The following is a 21876-nucleotide window of genomic DNA, read 5'->3' on the forward strand; positions in this document are numbered from 1 at the left end:
TATAGGATTATGTAAAGAAAAAATTAATAACAGTTCATTTTTATTTTAAGGGATTTGTCTTACCCACAAAACCAAGAATTAACCATAAAAAAAACCTGAGTTGCAAAAGTAATGACTTGTTTTTTTCACCAGAAATTGCTCTGCAGCATTGTAAATTTGTCTTTTCAGGCTAGAAAAGCGTAGTCAATAATAAACCTGTTACCTCATTATTTAATAAAAAACACCTTGTGCTTTCTTGATTTAAATATCAAGAGATCTCATAGCTACAAATGGGTAAATAGCCACATCTTCAGCAGTTTTTAATGTTAATTCAATAACCGTTAAGTACTTGGTCACCACAGAAACTTGTATTTATTAAGAAAAAAAGAAAAGATTTTATGAAATCTCCAATCCTCAGGAGTGTTCTTTTTCATTATTTTTTCTTCATGAACAAAAACTCACACTTCTCCAATTTAAATTTTTTAAATTAAATAATGAAATATTCAAATATTATGTTATTGTTTTGATCTAATCCAAAGGCATTTTTTTTAAAAGCTGTAACTAGCCCATTTTGAATCACCCATTTTTAGAAACAAAATGATCTTCCAGCATGCACATAAAATGACTGCTCAGAATAAACCTTATGTTTTAATTTCTTAGTATTTTGATTATTTTTTAAGAGGACCTGTATGCAGAAAGCTAGAAAACACCAATGAAAGAAATCAAAGAGGATCTAAACATGTGGAGAGAAATTCTGTGTTCATAAATTAGAAGACTCAATATTGGCAATTTGTCAAATCTGTAACCAAGCAAGGGTTCTTGTCCTGTCCTACTAGCTGATGGAAATAAGATGGATGCCACACAACCAGTTGCAAGGCAAACAGAAAGTGGAAATTTATTGCTTGTGCAAACAAGGAGCAACGTGGGGCTTAGTAGCCAAAAGACCCCTTGCTCATGTCTGAGGCAGTTAGGGAGCTTTTTATTTCCAGTGGCATCTGGGGGCTGGGTTTGGTGCCCAAACTCTCTGCGCTTAGCCCTCCCGTGTCCACATTTGGAGGTCCAGATGTTGAATCATCAGTGATGTTCAGGTCCATGGACAGGTTGAATACACAGCTCTTCAGATCCTGTGCATGCTCCAAAATCCTGGTTCACGCATGTGCTGGATTCTGGCAAAAAAATTCAAACTGCCATTAGGGACACAGTGCGGTTGGGACAAACTGCAGTTAGAAGCCGTGGATTGTGGGCTGCTGGCTGGACGGAACCGTGGTGGAGCTGGGGACAGTTGCAGCTGAGGCTTCAATTCTTCCCAACTTGAGCTATAGATTCAACACAATTACAATCAAAACCCCAACAAGCTATTACGTATATTTCAACAGATTCTAAAGTTCATATTGAAAGGCAAGAATCCTAGAATCGTCAATACAATACTGAAGAAGAAAAACAAAGGTTGAGAACTCGTATTACCTGATTTTAAGACTTACTATAAAGTTACTTTAAGACGGTGGGGTATTGGTGAAAGAATAAGCATATAGATCAACAGAGTACAATACAGAGCTTAGAAATAAACCCACAGAAATATATTTAACTGATGTTTAACAAAGGAATAAGGACAATTCAATGGATAAAAATCTTTTCAACAAATAATGCTGGAACAATTTGATATTCACATGCAAAAAATAAACCTAGACACATCTTGGGTCATTCACAAACATTAACTCAAGATGGGTCATAGACTTAAATGTAAAATGCAAAATTAGAAAACTTCTAGAAAACATAGGGGAAAATCTACGTGACCTTGAATTTAGTGATGAAGTTTTAGATGCAACAAAGTATAATACATAAGAGAAATGATGGAAAAGTTTGACTTTATTAAAATTAAAAAGTTCTGCATTATGGAAGAGATTGTCAGAAAATGAAAAAAAAAAGTGGCAAAGCTGGTAGAAAATATTTGAAAAACACGTGTATAATAAAGGACCCAACCAAAAAAAACCCACTGCCCTCGAGTTGATTCTGACACATAGCGACCCTATAGGACAGAGTAGAACTGCCCTGTAGAGTTTCCAAGGAGCGCCTGGTGGATTCGAACTGCTGACCTTTTGGTTAGCAGCTGTAGCACTTAACCACTACACCACCAGGGGTTAAATAAAGGACATGTATTCAAAATATGGAGCCCCAGTGGAAACCCTGGTGGCGTAGTGGTTAAGAGCTACTACAACTGCTAACAAAAAGGTCCACAGTTCAAATACACCAGGCACTCCTTGGAAACTGTAAGGGGCAGTTCTACTCTGTCCTACAGAGTCGCTATGAGTCGGCATGGACTCAAGGGCAGCAGTTTTAATTTTTTGGTTTGGCGGTGCAGTGATTAAGAGCTACAGCTGCGAACCAAAAGGTCAGGATTTCGAATCCACCAGTGGCTCCTTGGAAACTTTATGGGGCAGTTCTACTTTGTCCTATAGGGTCCTCATGAGTCAGAATTGACTCAATAGCAACAGGATTGGTATTTTTTTTTAATTCAAAACATACAAATAATGCTTTAAACTAAACAATAAGAAAACAAAACCCCAGAATTATACATTGAATTGTGTCCTCCCCCAAAATATGTGTTGTAAATCCTAACCTATATGCCTGTGGTTATAATCCCACTTGGAAATGAGTTGCCTTTGTTACGTTAATGAGACAGGGGTACTGTAGGATGTGTCTTGAGTTAATCACTTACAAAATATAAAAGGAGCAGAATAAGGAAGCAGAGAGAAGAAAGACAGATGCCAAGCCACGTGAACACCACCCAGAAGCAGAAGCTCAAAGACAAGGACCATCCTCCAGAGTCAACAAAGAGAGAGAAAGCCTTTCCCTAGAGCCAGCACCCTGAATTCAGGCTTTTAACCTCCTAAACTGTAAGAAAATAAATTTTTATTTGTTAAAGTCATCATTTGTGGTATTTCTGATATAGCAACACTAGATAACTAAGTTACCCACCCAATTAAAATGGACAAAAATTCTGAAGAAACACCTCACAAAGAAGATATACAAGTGGCAAATACACATATGAAAAGATGCTCACCATTATATGTTATTAGGGAATTGAAATTAAAACAAGTTATCTGCAATACACTTCTACACAACAATGAAATGTCTTGGAAAAAAAAACTATAAATACCAATGGCTAATAGGATGCAGGGCAGCAGGGACTCTTTTTCATTGCTTTTGGTTTTGCAGAACTGGACAGCCACTTTGGAAGACAGTTTGACAGTTCCTAACAAAGGTAAATATAGTTTAACCATAAAATCCCACAACCATGCTCCTAGATATTTGTCCTAGTGTTATGGATTGAATTGTTTTCCCCCAAAGCATGTCTTGTAAATAAATTCTAACCCTTACACCCGTGGATATGATTCCATTTGGGAATGGGGTTTTATTCATGTTAATGACGCCATATCAGCATAGGGTGTGTCTTAAGTAAATCATATTTGAGATATAAAAGAGCAGATTGGGCACACAAGAAGACAGACACAGAGGCAAGACAGGCTACAAGCCCAGGAACTTCAAGGAAGCCCAATTAGAGAAGCTGAGACAAGGATTTTCCACTAGAGTGTACAGAGAGAGAGTCTTCCCCTAGAGCCAGCACCCTTAATTTGGACTTCTAGCCTTCTAACTATGAGAAAATAAATTTCTGTTCCTTAAAGTCACCAGCTTGTGGTATTTCTGTTACAGCAGCACTAAGAAACTAAGACACCGGATAGGCGGGGCCAAGATGACGGACTAGGTGGACACTACCGCGGATCCCTCTTTTAACAAAGACTCGGAAAAACAAGTGAATCGATCACATACATAACAATCTATGAACTCTGAACAACAAACACAGATTTAGAGACGGAGAACGAACAAATACGGGGAGGCAGCGATTGTTTTCAGAGCCTGGAGCCAGTGTACCAGGCAGGTGACCTTCGGCGCCTGATTTGCGGCAGAGCCCAGGGGGCAGACGGCACAAACAAGGGGCCCAGCCCTAGCCCCCGAACTGATTCCGGGAGGGGGCCCAGCTGGTTCGCGCGGGCAGCGTGGCGGCGCAGCCGGTGGGCGAAGTCCCCGGGAGGCAGTGACTGGTCTTGGAGCAGGGAGAGCAGCGTCCCAGCTGGGGAGCCAGCCCGCCGGGATTTTGGCGGGGCGCGGGTGCCGCATAAGCGCGGGGAGCAGCTCCATCCCCCTGAACTGACCCCGGGGGGGGGCCCAGCCTGTTCTTGCGGGTGGCTTGGCGGCGCAGCTGATGGGAGAAGTCCCCGGGAGGCAGTGACTGGTCTTGGAGCGGGGAGAGCGGCATCCCAGCCGGGACGTGCAGTGGCTGCACAGGCGTGGGGAGCTGCTCCGCTATCCTGAGCTGACCCCGGGGGGGAGCCCAGCCAGTTCACGGGAGCGGCGCGGCGATGCAGCAGGTGGGACGGGAAGTCCCCGAGAAGCAGCGACTGATTTTGGAGTCAGGAGCACACCGTCCAGTAGGGGAACATTAAACTTGGCCGTGGGGCTGATAGCAGAGGATCTGACCGTGACTCTAGCGGGCCAGACCCCCCGGGGGCAATCTCCACACAGCCAGCACACATAGGCAACGCGCCCTGCGGAAATCTTAATATAATAGTCATTCCAAGCAAGACAAGTAACTCTGGCTATATTCTGAGGTGCTAATCTCCTATCTCTCTGATCCCTCCCCCACCCTCCCCAGACGGCTTCATTAACATCCGAATAGCCTGAGCCAGAGGGAGAAATCTGATAGGGATCTGACTACATTTTTTTTTAGCGGATTTTCTGGAAAAACTAGTTTCCCAGGGATGGCTCGGGGACAGCAGTCCATATCAAACCACATAAAGAAGCAGACCATGACAGCTTCTCCAACCCCCCAGGCAGAAGAATCAAAATCTTTCCCAAATGAAGATACAATCCTGCAATTATCAGATACAGAATATAAAAAACTAATTTACAGAATGCTTCAAGACATCACAAACGAAATAAGGCAAAATGCAGAAAAAGCCAAGGAACACACTGATAAAACTGTTGAAGAACTCAAGAAGATTATTCAAGAACATAGTGGAAAAATTAATAAGTTGCAAGAATCCATAGAGAGACAGCATGTAGAAATCCAAAAGATTAACAATAAAATTACAGAATTAGACAACGCAATAGGAAGTCAGAGGAGCAGACTCGAGCAATTAGAATGCAGACTGGGACATCTGGAGGACCAGGGAATCAACACCAACATAGCTGAAAAAAAATCAGATAAAAGAATTAAAAAAAATGAAGAAACCCTAAGAATCATGTGGGACTCTATCAAGAAGGATAACTTGCGGGTGATTGGAGTCCCAGAACAGGGAGGGGGGACAGAAAACACAGAGAAAATAGTTGAAGAACTCCTGACAGAAAACTTCCCTGACACCATGAAAGACGAAAGGATATCTATCCAAGATGCTCATCGAACCCCATTTAAGATTGATCCAAAAAGAAAAACACCAAGACATATTATCATCAAACTCGCCAAAACCAAAGATAAAGAGAAAATTTTAAAAGCAGCCAGGGAGAAAAGAAAGGTTTCCTCCAAGGGAGAATCAATAAGAATAAGTTCAGACTACTCAGCAGAAACCATGCAGGCAAGAAGGCAATGGGATGACATATACAGAGCACTGAAGGAGAAAAACTGCCAGCCAAGGATCATATATCCAGCAAAACTCTCTCTGAAATATGAAGGCAAAATTAAGATATTTGCAGATAAACACAAGTTTAGAGAATTTGCAAAAACCAAACCAAAGCTACAAGAAATACTAAAGGATATTGTTTGGTCAGAAAACCAATAATATCAGATACCAGCACAATACAAGGTCACAAAACAGAACGTCCTGATATCAATGCAACTCAAATAGGGAAAGCACAAAAACAAACAAATTAAGATTAATTATAAATAAATAAATAAAATAATACACATAACAGGGAATCATGGAAGTCAATAGGTAAAAGATCACAATAATCAAAAAGAGGGACTAAATACAGGAGGCATTGAACGGCCAGATGGAGAGTGATACAAGGCGATATAAAACGATACAGGTTAGGTTTTTACTTAGAAAATAGGGGTAAATAATAAGGTAACCATAAAAGGTATAACAACTCCATAACTCAAGATAAAAGCCAAGAAAAACGTAACGACTCAACTAACATAAAGTCAAACACTATGAAAATGAGGATCTCACAATTTACTAAGAAAAACGTCTCAGCACAAAAAAGTATGTGGAAAAATGAAATTTTTCCACAACACACATGAAAAGGCATCAAAATGACAGCACTAAAAACTTATTTATCGATAATTACGCTGAATGTAAATGGACGAAATGCACCAATAAAGAGACAGAGAGTCATGGACTGGATAAAGAAACACGATCCATCTATATGCTGCCTACAAGAGACACACCTTAGACTTAGAGACACAAACAAACTAAAACTCAAAGGATGGAAAAAAATATATCAAGCAAAATAAGCAAAAAAGAAGAGTAGCAATATTAATTTCTGACAAAATAGACTTTAGACTTAAATCCACCACAAAGGATAAAGAAGGACACTATATAATGATAAAAGGGACAATTGATCAGGAAGACATAACCATATTAAATATTTATGCACCCAATGACAGGGCTGCAAGATACATAAATCAAATTTTAACAGAACTGAAAAGTGAGATAGACACCTCCACAATTATACTAGGAGACTTCAACACACCACTTTCGGAGAAGGACAGGACATCCAGTAAGAAGCTCAATAGAGACACGGAAGACCTACTTACAACAATCAACCAACTTGACCTCATTGACTTATACAGAACTCTCGACCCAACTGCTGCAAAATATACCTTTTTTTCTAGTGCACATGGAACATTCTCTAGAATAGACCACATATTAGGTCATAAAACAAATCTTTGCAGAGTCCAAAACATCGAAATATTACAAAGCATCTTCTCAGACCACAAGGCAATAAAACTAGAAATCAATAACAGAAAAACTAGGGAAAAGAAATCAAATACTTGGAAAATGAACAATACCCTCCTGAAAAAAGACTGGGTTATAGAAGACATCAAGGAGGGAATAAGGAAATTCATAGAATGCAACGAGAATGAAAATACTTCCTATCAAAACCTCTGGGACACAGCAAAAGCAGTGCTCAGAGGCCAATTTATATCGATAAATGCACACATACAAAAAGAAGAAAGAGCCAAAATCAGAGAACTGTCCCTACAACTTGAACAAATAGAAAGTGAGCAACAAAAGAACCCATCAGGCACCAGAAGAAAACAAATAATAAAAATTAGAGCTGAACTAAATGAATTAGAGAACAGAAAAACAATTGAAAGAATTAACAAAGCCAAAAGCTGGTTCTTTGAAAAAATTAACAAAATTGATAAACCATTGGCTAGACTGACTAAAGAAATACAGGAAAGGAAACAAATACCCCGAATAAGAAACGAGAAGGACCACAGCACAACAGAACCAAATGAAATTAAAAGAATCATTTCAGATTACTACGAAAAATTGTACTCTAACAAATTTGAAAACCTAGAAGAAATGGATGAATTCTTAGAAAAACACTACCTACCTAAACTAACACATTCAGAAGCAGAACAACTAAATAGACCCATAACAAAAAAAGAGATTGAAACAGTAATCAAAAAACTTCCAACAAAAAAAAAGCCCTGGCCCGGACGGCTTCACTGCAGAGTTCTACCAAACCTTCAGAGAAGACTTAACACCACTACTACTGAAGGTATTTCAAAGCATAGAAAAGGACGGAATACTACCCAACTCATTCTATGAAGCCACCGTCTCCCTGACACCAAAACCAGGTAAAGACATTACAAAAAAAGAAAATTTTAGACCTATATCCCTCATGAACATAGATGCAAAAATCCTCAACAAAATCCTAGCCAATAGAATCCAACAACACATCAAAAAAATAATTCACCATGATCAAGTGGGATTTATACCAGGTATGCAGGGCTCGTTTAATATCAGAAAAACCATTAATGTAATCCATCACATAAATAAAACAAAAGATAAAAACCACATGATCTTATCAATTGATGCAGAAAAGGCATTTGACAAAGTCCAACACCCATTTATGATAAAAACTGTTACCAAAATAGGAATTGAAGGAAAATTCCTCAACATAAAAAAGGGCATGTGTGCAAAGCCAACAGCCAATATCACTCTAAATGGAGAGAACCTGAAAGCATTTCCCTTGAAAACGGGAACCAGACAAGGATGCCCTTTATCACCGCTCTTACTCAACATCATACTTGAAGTCCTAGCCAGGGCAATTAGGCTAGACAAAGAAATAAAGGGTATCCAGATTGGCAAGGAGGAAGTAAAGTTATCACTATTTGCAGATGACATGATCTTATACACAGAAAACCCTAAGGAATCCTCCAGAAAACTACTGAAACTAATAGAAGAGTTTGGCAGAGTCTCAGGTTATAAAATAAACATACAAAAATCACTTGGATTCCTCTACATCAGCAAAAAGAACACCGAAGAGGAAATAACCAAATCAATACCATTCACAGTAGCCCCCAAGAAGATAAACTGCTTAGGAATAAATCTTACCAAGGATGTAAAAGACCTATACAAAGAAAACTACAAAGCTCTACTACAAGAAATTCAAAAGGACATACTTAAGTGGAAAAACATACGTTGCTCATGAATAGGAAGACTTAACATAGTAAAAATGTCTATTCTACCAAAAGCCATCTATACATACAATGCACTTCCGATCCAAATTCCAATGTCATATTTTAAAGGGATAGAGAAACAAATCACCAATTTCATATGGAAGGGAAAGAAGCCCCGGATAAGCAAAGCATTACAGAAAAAGAAGAAGAAGGTGGGAGTCCTCACTCTGCCTGATTTCAGAACCTATTATACAGCCACAGTAGTCAAAACAGCCTGGTACTTGTACAACAACAGGCACACAGACCTATGGAACAGAATTGAGAACCCAGATATAGATCCATCCACGTATGAGCAGCTGATATTTGACAAAGTCCCAGTGTCAGTTAATTGGGGAAAAGATAGCCTTTTTAACAAATGGTGCTGGCATAACTGGATATCCATTTGCAAAAAAATGAAACAGGACCCATACCTTATACCATGCACAAAAACTAATTCCAAGTGGATCAAAGACCTAAACATAAAGACTAAAATGATAAAGATCATAGAAGAAAAAATAGGGACAACCCTAGGAGCCCTAATACAAGGCATAAACAGAATACAAAACATTACCAAAAATGATGAAGAGAATCCCGATAACTGGGAGCTCCTAAAAATCAAACACCTATGCTCATCTAAAGACTTCACCAAAAGACTAAAAAGACCACCTACAGATTGGGAAAGAATTATCACCTATGACATCTCAGACCAGCGCCTGATCTCTAAAATCTACATGATTCTGTCAAAACTCAACCACAAAAAGACAAACAACCCAATCACAAAGTGGGCAAAGGATATGAACACACATTTCACTAAAGAAGATATTCAGGCAGCCAACAGATACATGAGAAAATGCTCTCGATCATTAGCCATTAGAGAAATGCAAATTAAAACTACGATGAGATTCCATCTCACACCACCAAGGCTGGCATTAATCCAAAAAACACAAAATAATAAATGTTGGAGAGGCTGCGAAGAGATTGGAACTCTTATACACTGCTGGTGGGAATGTAAAATGGTACAACCACTTTGGAAATCTATCTGGCGTTTTCTTAAACAGTTAGAAATAGAACTACCATAGAACCCAGAAATCCCACTCCTCAGAATATACCCTAGAGATACAAGAGCCTTCACACAAACAGATATATGCACACCCATGTTTATTGCAGCTCTGTTTATAATAGCAAAAAGCTGGAAGCAACCAAGGTGTCCGTCAACGGATGAATGGGTAAATAAATTGTGGTATATTCACACAATGGAATACTACGCATCGATAAAGAACAGTGACGAATCTCTGAAACATTTCATAACATGGAGGATCCTGGAAGGCATTATGCTGAGCAAAATTAGTCAGAGGGAAAAGGACAAATATTGTATAAGACCACTATTATAAGATCTTGAGAAATAGTAAAAACTGAGAAGAACACATACTTTTGTGGTTACGAAGGGGGGAGGGAGGGAGAAAGAGGGTTTTTTATTGATTAATCAGTCGATAAGAACTGCTTTAGGTGAAGGGAAAGACAACACTCAATACATGGAAGGTCAGCTCAATTGGACTGGACCAAAAGCAGAGAAGTTTCCAGGATAAAATGAATGCTTCAAAGGTCAGCGGACCAGAGGCGGGGGTCTGAGGAAGATGGTTTGAGGGTACTTCTAAGTCAATTGGCAAAATAATTCTATTATGAAAACATTCTGCATCCCACTTTGAAATGTGGCGTCTGGGGTCTTAAATGCTAAGAAGTGGCCATCTAAGATGCATCAATTGGTCTCAACCCACCTGGGGCAAAGGACAATGAAGAACACCAAGGTCACACCACAACTAAGAGCCGAAGAGACAGAAAGGGCCACATGAACCAGAGACCTACATCATCCTGAGACCAGAAGAACTAGTTGGTGCCCGGCCACAATCAATGACTGCCCTGACAGGGAGCACAACAGAGAACTCCTGAGGGAGCAGGAGATCAGTGGGATGCAGACTCCAAATTCTCATAAAAAGACCATACTTAATGGTCTGACTGAGACTAGAGGAATCCCGGCGGCCATGCTCCCCAGACCTTCTGTTGGCCCAGGACAGGAACCATCCCCGAACACAACTCATCAGACATGAAAGGGACTGTTCCGCGGGTGGGAGAGAGACGCTGATGAAGAGTGAGCTAATTAAATCAGGTGGACACTTGAGAGTGTGTTGGCAACTCTTGTCTGGAGGGGGGATGGGAGGATAGAGAGAGAGGGAAGCTGGCAAAATTGTCACGAAACGAGAGACTGAAAGGGCTGACTCAATGGGGGAGAGCAAGTGGGAGTAGCGAGTAAGATGTATGTAAACTTATATGTGACAGACTGACTGGATTTGTAAACGTTCACTTGAAGCTTAATAAAAGTTAATTAAAAAAAAAAAAAAGAAACTAAGACACCTAGTGATTTGAAAACAGGTTCACAGAAAACCTGCAGTTGAATGCTGATAGAAATTTTATTCATTATTGCAAAATCTGGAAGCAATCAAAATGTCCTTCAATACATTATTGAATAAACAAACTATAATACATCCACACCACAAAATATTACTCAGAGATAAAAAGAGATGAGCTATCAAATCACAAAAAGACATGGATGGATCTTACATGCATATTAGAACGTGAAAGAAGCCAGTTGGAAAAGGCTGCATCCTGTATAATTCCCATTAATGTCATTCTGGAAAAGAAAAAAAAAAAAAATAGAAAGACACTGTGGGCTTTAAATATGTGAAGCAAAGAGTATTATTTAAAACAGTAAGCTTTTATGTATAACATTGAAATTGTGGATAGGTGACATTACGCATTTGTCAAAACCATAAAACATTACTGCACAAAGAAAACACATTATTATTCAGTTGATCTAAAAGAAATTTTATCAAGGATTACTATACATACAAACTAAATACTCTTATGAGGAGATGAAAGAATGATGGAACAAGGCAAACAGAGAACAACAAAGAATATCAGATTGGACTAAAAAGTAAAATAAAGTCCTGCTTAAAAGTGTCACAGCCAAAATAAAATAATACAGATTTACTATAAAGTAGTTGAGAAATATACAGCACAAACATTGACTAAAGTTTATGTAACTATTTTAATACAAAAAATCTAGATTTCAGGAAAATATATAACCAGATAAAAATTGACATTTAATAAAGATAAAAGGTCAAACTACCCATACGACAGAAATATTCTATGCTTGTATACAGTCAATGAAATATCCTCAACATTAACAACATATTGGCAGAATTAAAATGTTAAGTAGACAAATACATGAACCCAGGGCTGATAATAGAACTTAGTAAATGATATATACCAAGCAAAAACATTCAGTAAAGATATTAAAGATTTAAAAATGAAAACAAAGTCCACCTCATTGTGACGACCCTTGCAGAACACATTTTCTCTTCAATTTGAAAAGGAATATTTACCAAAACTGACGATAGGCTTGTTTACAAGTTGCAATAAATTCCAAAATTTTGAAATCATATAGAAAGCATCTTCTCTACCATAGGAATTAAGATAACAATTTAAAAAAAAATAATAAAATATAACCATAAAATCTTCAAATGTTTGGAAGTTTATATACTCCTAAATGACCCATAGTTTGAAGAGGAATTCAGAGTAGATCATAGAAAACTTTTTAAACTGAACAATAATAATAAAATCACTTATTGAAACTTTTGGAATATGGACAAGATCATTCTTAAAGACAATTATGTGTATCTTTGCAGGTGTATATTAAGAAACAAGAAAGTCTGGAAATCACTTAAGAATCCAGCAGAGTGCACAAATATGAAGATAGAATATTGAAAGACTATGTTGTTGTGTGATCTCAGGTCAATTCCAACTCATAGCAACCCTATGTAGAATGATGGAATTTATAAAAGTAAATGCAGATATCATTAAAATAGAATTAAAAAAACAATAGCAAAATGAACAAACCCAAAGTTTGTTTCTTTAAAATGCCTATTAAAATTGACAAGTCTTAAACTAGCAGAAAAACAAAATGGAAAAAATTTTAAATAATTCAAAAAATTGGGCCAAGATGGCTGACTAGGTAGAAGCTACCTCGGATCCCTCTTACAACAAAGACTCAGAAAAACAAGTGAATCGATCACATACATGACAATCTACGAACCCTGACCATCAAGCACAGATCTAAAGAGTTGACCTGAGTGACAGAGACTGAGAACGAACAACCACGTGGAAGTAGCGACTGTTTTCGGAGCCTGGAGCCAGCGTCCCTGTCAGGAAACCTTGGCCCCAGCCTTTGGACTGGGCACAGGGCACCTGAGCAGGGCATCCTGAGACGGCAGGTGACCTCGGGGGAAGCCCAGCCAGTACACGCAGACAGCGCAGAGACGCGGCTGACAGAAGTCACCGGGAGGCAGCAACTGGTTTTGGAGACGGGAGTGCAGCATCCCAGCCGGGGAACCTTGGTGCTAGGCTTTGGACTGGGAGTGGAGGAACTAACCACAGCTTCTGAGACCGCACAAGCACAGGATGCGGGCCTGACCCTTGGGGGCAATCTCTACCCAGCCAGCGCACACAGTCGACGCGCCCCCCTGGGGAATCTCAGATAAAACAGTCATCCCAAGCAAGATAAGTAACTTTGTCTATATTCCCGGGTGCTACTCTCTCCTATTTATCTGAACCATCCCCTCCCCTTCCCAGGCAGCTTCATTAACGTTGGAATTTCCTGAGCCAGAGGGTGAAGTGCTCTGCGGTTTTTCTTTCTTTTTTTTTTTTTGGTCTTTTCCTAACCCATTCTCCTAGCCTGAGAGAAGCAACCACAAAAAACCCAGGGACCAAAAATCCTTCCCTAATTGGACTAAAAACACAGAACCAGCTCCAGCCAAGCATATGTGATCCACAGTCTTGGGCTTTCATCCCTACAGGGAACAAGGTGACTATTATAATGCAAAGGCATTTCTGATAGGGAACTGACTGTAATTTTTTCAGTGGATTACTGGGAAGACAAGTTTCCCAGGTCTGATATCTCTGTATATTCAACAGAGCCCTCACTGACCCAAAACAGGGAACTGAAGGCTGGAGCTCCCCCCAGACCACCTAGCCTCCTGCCTTAGGGGTCTAAGGAGGGTGACACCTACCAATCAGTAGAGGTACTTGCACTGGGGGCCTAAGGTACAGCTGCAGAGCCCTCCCATCAAGGTGCTTTAGGAATAGAGACACACCTACCTCACTGGCACTTGGGGAAGCCTGTCAGCATCCTGCCCCCGCCTAGAGTGTGAACCACTGCTGCAACTAGAATCTGGTGCACACAACTATCACCACTACTTCTCTAGGTGGCTAGGTGACAGTCTGCACCACACACTTGATGACCCAAAATCAGATTCTACTCAAGAACAGTGAATGGACTCTTAGGCTTATATATCTGGTAACAGCTCAAACCAGCTAGTAATAGGACATAAGTGACTCAAGGGCAACAATAATCAAGACAGCACAATCTAGTAGCCCATCTATGTATATTGAAAGAAAACAAAACAAGATAAGACTCAGTTAGCAAATATAGAATAAATCAGTATAATATCTTAATGATGGCTCAGAGACAGCAGTCGATATCAAATCACATAAAGAAGCAGACCATGATTGCTTCTACAACTCCCCAAACTAAAGAATCAAAATCTTTCCCAAATGAAGATACAATCCTGGAATTGCCAGATGCAGAATATAAAAAACTAATTTACAGAATGCTTCAAGACATCAGGGATGACCTCAGAAATGAAATAAGGCAATCTACAGAAAAAGCCAAGGAACGCACTGATAAAGCAGTCGAAGGACTCAAAAAGACTATTCAAGAACATAGTGGAAGAATTAATAAGTTGCAGGAATCCATAGAGAGACAGCAATCAGAAATCCAAAAGATTAACAATAAAATTACAGAATTAGACAATGCAATAGGAAGTCAGAGGAGCAGACTCGAGCAATTGGAATGCAGAGTGGGAAATATGGAGGACCAGGGAATTGACACCAATATAGCTGAAAAAAAATCAGATAAAAGAATTAAAAAAATGAAGAAACCCTAAGAATCATGTGGGACTCTATCAAGAAGAATAACTTGCATGTGCTTGGAGTCCCAGAACAGGGAGGGATAACAGAAAGGACAGAGAGAATAGCTGAAGATCTGTTGGCAGAAAACTTCCCCAACATCATGAAAGACGAAAGGATATCTATCCAAGATGCTCATCGAATCCCATTTAAGATTGACCCAAAAAGAAAATCACGAAGACATATTATCATCAAACTTGCCAAAACCAAAGGTAAAGAGAAAATTTTAAAAGCAGCCAGGGATAAAAGAAAGGTCTCCTACAAGGGAGAATCAATAAGAATAAGTTCAGACTACTCAGCAGAAACCATGCAGGCAAGAAGGCAATGGGATGACATATATATATAGAGCACTGAAGGACAAAAACTGCCAGCCAAGGATCATATATCCAGCAAAACTCTTTCTCAAATATGAAGGCGAAATTAAAACATTTACGGATAAACACAAGCTTAGAGAATCTGCAAAAACCAAACCAAAGCTACAAGAAGTACTAAAGGAAATTGTTTGGTCAGAAAACCAATAATATCAGATACCAGCACAACACAAGGTCACAGAACAGAACATCCTGATACCAACTCAAATAGGGAAATCACAAGAACAAAATAAGATTAATTTTAAAAAGAAAAAACGCTCAAAACAGGGAATCATTGAAGTCAATATGTAAAAGATCACAATAATCAAAAAGAGGGACTAAATTCAGGTGGCATAGAATTGCCATATGGAGAGGGATACAAGGCAATATAGGACAGTACAAGTTAGGTTTTTACTTAGAAAAATAGGGGTAAATATTAAGGTAACCACGAAGATGTATAACAACTCCATAACTCAAAATAAAAGCCAAGAAAAACATAACGACTCAGCAAACATAAAGTCAAATACTATGAAAATAAGGAACACACAATTTACAAAGAAAAACGTCTCAGCACAAAAAAGTAAGTGGAAAATTGAAATTGTCAACAACACACACAAAAAGGCATCAAAATGTCAGCACTAAATATCTAAATTTCGCTGAATGTAAATGGACTAAAAGCACCAATAAAGAGACAGAGAGTCTCAGACTGGATAAAGAAACACGATCTGTCTGTATGCTGCCTACAAGAGACACACCTTACACTTAGAGACAAAAACAAACTAAAACTCAAAGAATGGAAAAAAACATATCAAGCAAACAATAAGCAAAAAAGAAGAGGAGTAGCAATATTAATTTCTGACAAAATAGACTTTAGACTTAAATCCACCACAAAGGATAAAGAAGGACACTACATAATCATTAAAGGGACAATTGACCAGGAAGATATAACCATACTAACTATTTATGCACCCAGGGACAGGGCTGCAAGATACATAAAACAAACTTTAACAGAACTGAAAAGTGAGATAGACACCTCCACAATTATACCAGGAGACTGCAACACACCACATTCAGAGAAGGACAGGACATCCAATAAGAAGCTCAATAGAGACATGAAAGACCTAATTGCTATAGTCAACCAATTTGACCTCATTGACTTATACAGAACACTCCACCCAACTGCTGCAAAGTATACTTTTGTTTCTAGCACACGTGGAACATTCTCCAGAACTGACCACATATTAGGTCATAAAACAAACCTTTGCAGAATCCAAAACATCAAAATATTACAAAGCATCTTCTCAGACCATAAGGCCATAAAAGTGGAAATCAGTAACAGAAAAATTAGGGAAAAGAAATCAAATACGTGGAAACTGAACAATACCCTCCTGAAAAAAGACTGGGTTATAGAAGACATTAGGAGGGAATAAAGAAATTCATAGAATGCAACGAGAATGAAAACATTTCCTATCAAAACCTCTGGGATACAGCAAAAGCAGTGCTCAGAGGTCAATTTATATCGATAAGTGCACACATACAAAAAGAAGAAAGAGCCAAAGTCAGAGAACTGTCCCTGCAACTTGAACAAATAGAAAGTGAGCAACAAAAGAATCCTTCAGGCACCCGAAGAAAACAAATAATAAAATTTAGAGGTGAACTAAATACATTAGAGAACAGGAAAACAATTGAAAGAATTAACACAGCCAAAAGCTGGTTCTTTGAAAAAATTAACAAAATTGATAAACCACTGGCCAGACTGACTAAAGAAATACAGGAAGTGAAACAAATAACCCGAATAAGAAACGAGCTGGGCCACATCACAACAGACCCAAATGAAATTAAAATAATCATATCAGATTATTATGAAAAATTGTACTCTAACAAATTGCAAACCTTGAAGAAATGGATGAATTCCTGGAAAAACACTACCTACCTAAACTAACGCAATCAGAAGTAGAACAACTAAATAGACCCATAACAAAAAAAGAGATTGAAACGGTAATCAAAAAACTTCCAACAAAAAAAAAGCCCTGGCCCAGACGGCTTTACTGCAGAGTTCTACCAAACTTTCAGAGAAGAGTTAACACCACTACTACTAAAGGTATTTCAAAGCATAGAAAAGGACGGAATACTACCCAACTCATTCTATGAAGCCACCATCTCCCTGATACCAAAACCAGGTAAAGACACCACAAAAAAAGAAAATTATAGACCTATATCCCTCATGAACATAGATGCAAAAATCCTCAACAAAATCCTAGCCAATAGAATTCAACAACATATCAAAAAAAATAATCCACCACGAACAAGTGGGATTTTTTTTTTTTTTATGCAAGGCTGGTTTAATATCAGAGAAACCATTAATGTAATCCACCATATAAATAAAACAAAAGACAAAAACCACATGATCTTATCAATTGATGCAGAAAAGGCATTTGACAAAGTCCAACACCCATTCATGATAAAAACTCTCAGCAAAATAGGAATTGAAGGAAAATTCCTCAACATAATAAAGGGCATCTATACAAAGCCAACAGCCTACATCACTCTAAATTGAGAGAGCCTGAAAGCATTTCCCTCGAGAACGGGAACCAGACAAGGATGCCCTTTATCACCGCTCTTATTCAACATTATGCTAGAAGTCCTAGCCAGAGCAATTAGGCTAGACAAAGAAATAAAGGGCATCCGGATTGGCAAGGAGGAAGTAAAAGTATCTCTATTTGCAGATGACATGATCTTCTACACAGAAAACCCTAAGGAATCCTCCAGAAAACTACTGAAACTAATAGAAGAGTTTGGCAGAGTCTCAGGTTACAAGATAAACATACAAAAATCGCTTGGATTCCTCTACATCAACAAAACGAACATCGAAGAGGAAATCACCAAATCAATACCATTCACAATAGCCCCCAAGAAGATAAAATACTTAGGAATAAATTTTAACAAAGATGTAAAAGACCTATATAAAGAAAACTACAAAGTACTACTACAAGAAACTAAAAAGGACCTACTTAAGTGGAAAAACATACCTTGCTCATGGATAGGAAGGCTTAACATAGTAAAAATGTCTATTCTACCAAAAGCCATCTATACATACAATGCACTTCTGATCCAAATTCCTATGACATTTTTTAATGTGATGGAGAAACAAATTACCTACTTCATATGGAAGGGGAAGAAGCCTCGGATAAGTAAAGCATTACTGAAAAAGAAGAAGAAAGTGGGAGGCCTCACTCTACCTGATTTTAGAACCTATTATACAGCCACAGTAGTCAAAACAGCCTGGTATCGGTACAACAGGCACATAGATCAATGGAACAGAATTGAGAACCCAGATATAAATCCATCCACATATGAGCTGCTGATATTTGACAAAGGCCCAGTGTCAGTTAACTGGGGAAAAGATAGTCTTTTTAACAAACGGTGCTGGCATAACTGGATATCCATTTGCAAAAAAATGAAACAGGACCCATACCTCACACCATGCACAAAAACTAACTCCAAGTGCACCAAAGACCTAAACATAAAGACTAAAACGATAAAGATCATGGAAGAAAAAATAGGGGCAACGTTAGGAGCCCTAATTCAAGGCTTAAACAGAATACAAAACATTACCAAAAATGACGAAGAGAAACTAGATAACTGGGAGCTCCTAAAATTCAAACACCTATGCTCATCTAAAGGCTTCACCAAATGAGTAAAAAGACCACCTACAGATTGGAAAGAATTTTCAGCTATGACATCTCTGACCAGCACCTGATCTCTAAAATCTATATGATTCTGTTAAAACTCAACCACAAAAAGACAAACAACCCAATCAAGAAGTGGGCAAAGGATATTCACTAAAGAAGATATCCAGGCAGCTAACAGATACATAAGAAAATGCTCTCGATCATTAGCCATTAGAGAAATGCAGATTAAAACTACGATGAGAATCCATTTCACTCCACCAAGGCTGGCATTAATCCAAAAAACACAAAATAATAAATGTTGGAAAGGCCGCGGAGAGATTGGAACTCGTATACACTGCTGGTGGGAATGTAAAATGGTACAACCACTTTGGAAATCTATCTGGCGTTTTCTTAAAAAGTTAGAAATAGAACTACCATACAGCCCAGAAATCCCACTCCTCGGAATACACCCTAGAGAAATAAGAGCCTTCACAGGAACAGATATACGGACACCCATGTTTATTGCAGCTCTGTTTACAATAGCAAAAAGCTGGAAGCAACCAAGGTGTCCATTAACGGATGAATGGTTAAATAAATTGTGGTATATTCACACAATGGAATACTACTCATCGATAAAGAACAGTGACGAATCTGTGAAACATTTCATAACATGGAGGAACCTGGAAGGCATTATGCTGAGCGAAATCAGTCAGAGGCAAAAGGACAAATATTGTATAAGACCACTATTATAAGATCTTGAGAAATAGTATAAACTGAGAAGAACACATACTTTTGTGGTTACAAGGGAGGAAGGGGGGGGGGAGGGTTATTTACTAATTAGTTAGTAGATAAGAACTACTTTAGGTGAAGGGAAGGACAATATTCAATACATGGAAGGTCAGCTCAACTGGACTGGACCAAAAGCAAAGAAGTTTCCAGGATAAACTGAATGCTTCAAAGGTCAGTGGAGCAAGGGCGGGGGTTTGGGGAGTATGGCTTAAGGGGACTTCTAAGTCAATTTCAAAATAATTCTATTATGAAAACATTCTGCATCCCACTTTGAAATGTGGCGTCTGGGGTCTTAAATGCTAACAAGCGCCATCTAAGATGCATCAATTGGTCTCAACCCACCTGGAGCAAAGGAGAATGAAGAACACCAAGGTCACATGATAACTATGAGCCCAAGAGACAGAAAGGGCCACATGAACTAGAGACTTACATCATCCTGAGACCAGAGGAACTAGATAGTGCCCGGCCACAACCGATGACTGCCCTGACAGGGAGCACAACAGAGAACCCCTGAGGGAGCAGGAGATCAGTGGGACACAGACCCTAAATTCTCATAAAAAGACCATACTTAATTGTCTGACTGAGACTAGAGGAATCCCAGCGGTCATGGTCCCCAAACCTTCTGTTGGCCCGGGACAGAAACCATTCCCGAAGACAACTCCTCAGACATGGAAGGGACTGGACAATGGTTTGGAGAGAGATGGTGAAGAGTGAGCTACTTGTATCAGGTGGACACTTGAGACTGTGTTGGCATCTCCTGTCTAGAGGGGAGATAGGAGGGTAGAGAGGTTTAGAAACTGGCAAAATTTTCACGAAAGGAGAGACTGGAAGGGCTGACTCATTAGGGGGAGAGTAAGTGGGAGTATGGAGTAAGGTGTATATAAGCTTATATGTGACAGACTGGCTTGATTTGTAAACGTTCACTTAAAGCTCAATAAAAATTATTTTAAAAAATTGAAATAAATTTTTAAAATAAAATAGCTATTAATATAACTATAAAAATGAAATTTGAAGTTTTTCAACTTCTGCTGAAAAAAGAAATCATGTATTATCAATATTAAGAATTAATAATTAAGAATTCTTAAAGGAAAATTGTTACACACCATTTGAAATAAGCAAAATTATATGAAAACTTGAAGATACTATGACAAAAACCTGAAAATTGGATGCCATGGACAAATTTCTGGTAAAACACAAATAATCTATACTCACCAAAACCTAGCCTGTTGCCTCAAAACCTAACGTGTTGCCATCAAGTCAATTCTGACTTCATAGGACAGAGTATAACTGCTCCATAGAGTTTCTAAAATTGTAATATATATACCATAGACTGCCAGAAGAACGAATAAATCTGTCTTGGAAGAAGTACAACCAGAATGCTCCCTAGAAGCAAGGATGGCGAGACTGAGTCTTACATACTTTGGACATGTTGTCAGGAGGGATCAGTCTCTAGGGAAGGACATCATCCTTGGCAAAGTACAGGGTCAGCAGAAAAGAGGAAGACCCTCAACGAGGTGGATTGACACAGTGGCTGTAACAATGGGCTCAAGCATAACAATGATTGTAAGGATGGCACAGGACTGGGCAGTGTTTCATTCTGTTGTGCATAGGGTCGCTATGAGTCAGAGCCGACCCGATGGCACCTAACAACAACAATATTTATGGAAGCTAACTGCAACATCTTTCTCCCTGGAGCAGCTGGTGGGTTCAAACTACCAGTCTTAGCAGCTGAGCACTTACAGGTCCTCTGGGAAGCAGATCTGAGAAGGATTAGAAGTACAAGAGGTTTAATGGAAGAAAAGGACTAGGAAAGAGAAAACTGAAAAGTAGACAGAAAGCTTTCAGACCATCATGCTGATTTGACACCTTTGAAAGGAAAGTGGACAGGAAGCAATGTTGAACAGGGAGGACCTCAGACTGCAATGCAGACCTGACAAATTTTAGGCAACAGAATTTGGAGCTCTGAACAAGAATCTCTGTTAGAGAAGCCTGGTATTGCTCAGGAATGGATGTCATACCATGTGCAGTTAATGTGTAGGAGCTGCCTCGTAACGATATGGCTCAGCTCAAAAGCAAAGTGGATCCTGAATTCACCTGAATGTAACTGAACAGTATATTCTTTCTTGAAGGGAGATCTGAGCAGCACTTTTCAATGGCTGCCACATACATCTACTAAAGAACTTGAACCTATGATTATAAACATTCACATGCAGTGAACTCCAGGCCCAGACGATGTGATGGATGCATTGTAAGAAATACAGAAGGAAAAAATAACATC

This window comes from Elephas maximus, chromosome 5 (assembly GCF_024166365.1).
Source record: "Elephas maximus indicus isolate mEleMax1 chromosome 5, mEleMax1 primary haplotype, whole genome shotgun sequence".
In the NCBI taxonomy this organism is placed as follows: Eukaryota; Metazoa; Chordata; class Mammalia; order Proboscidea; family Elephantidae; genus Elephas; species Elephas maximus.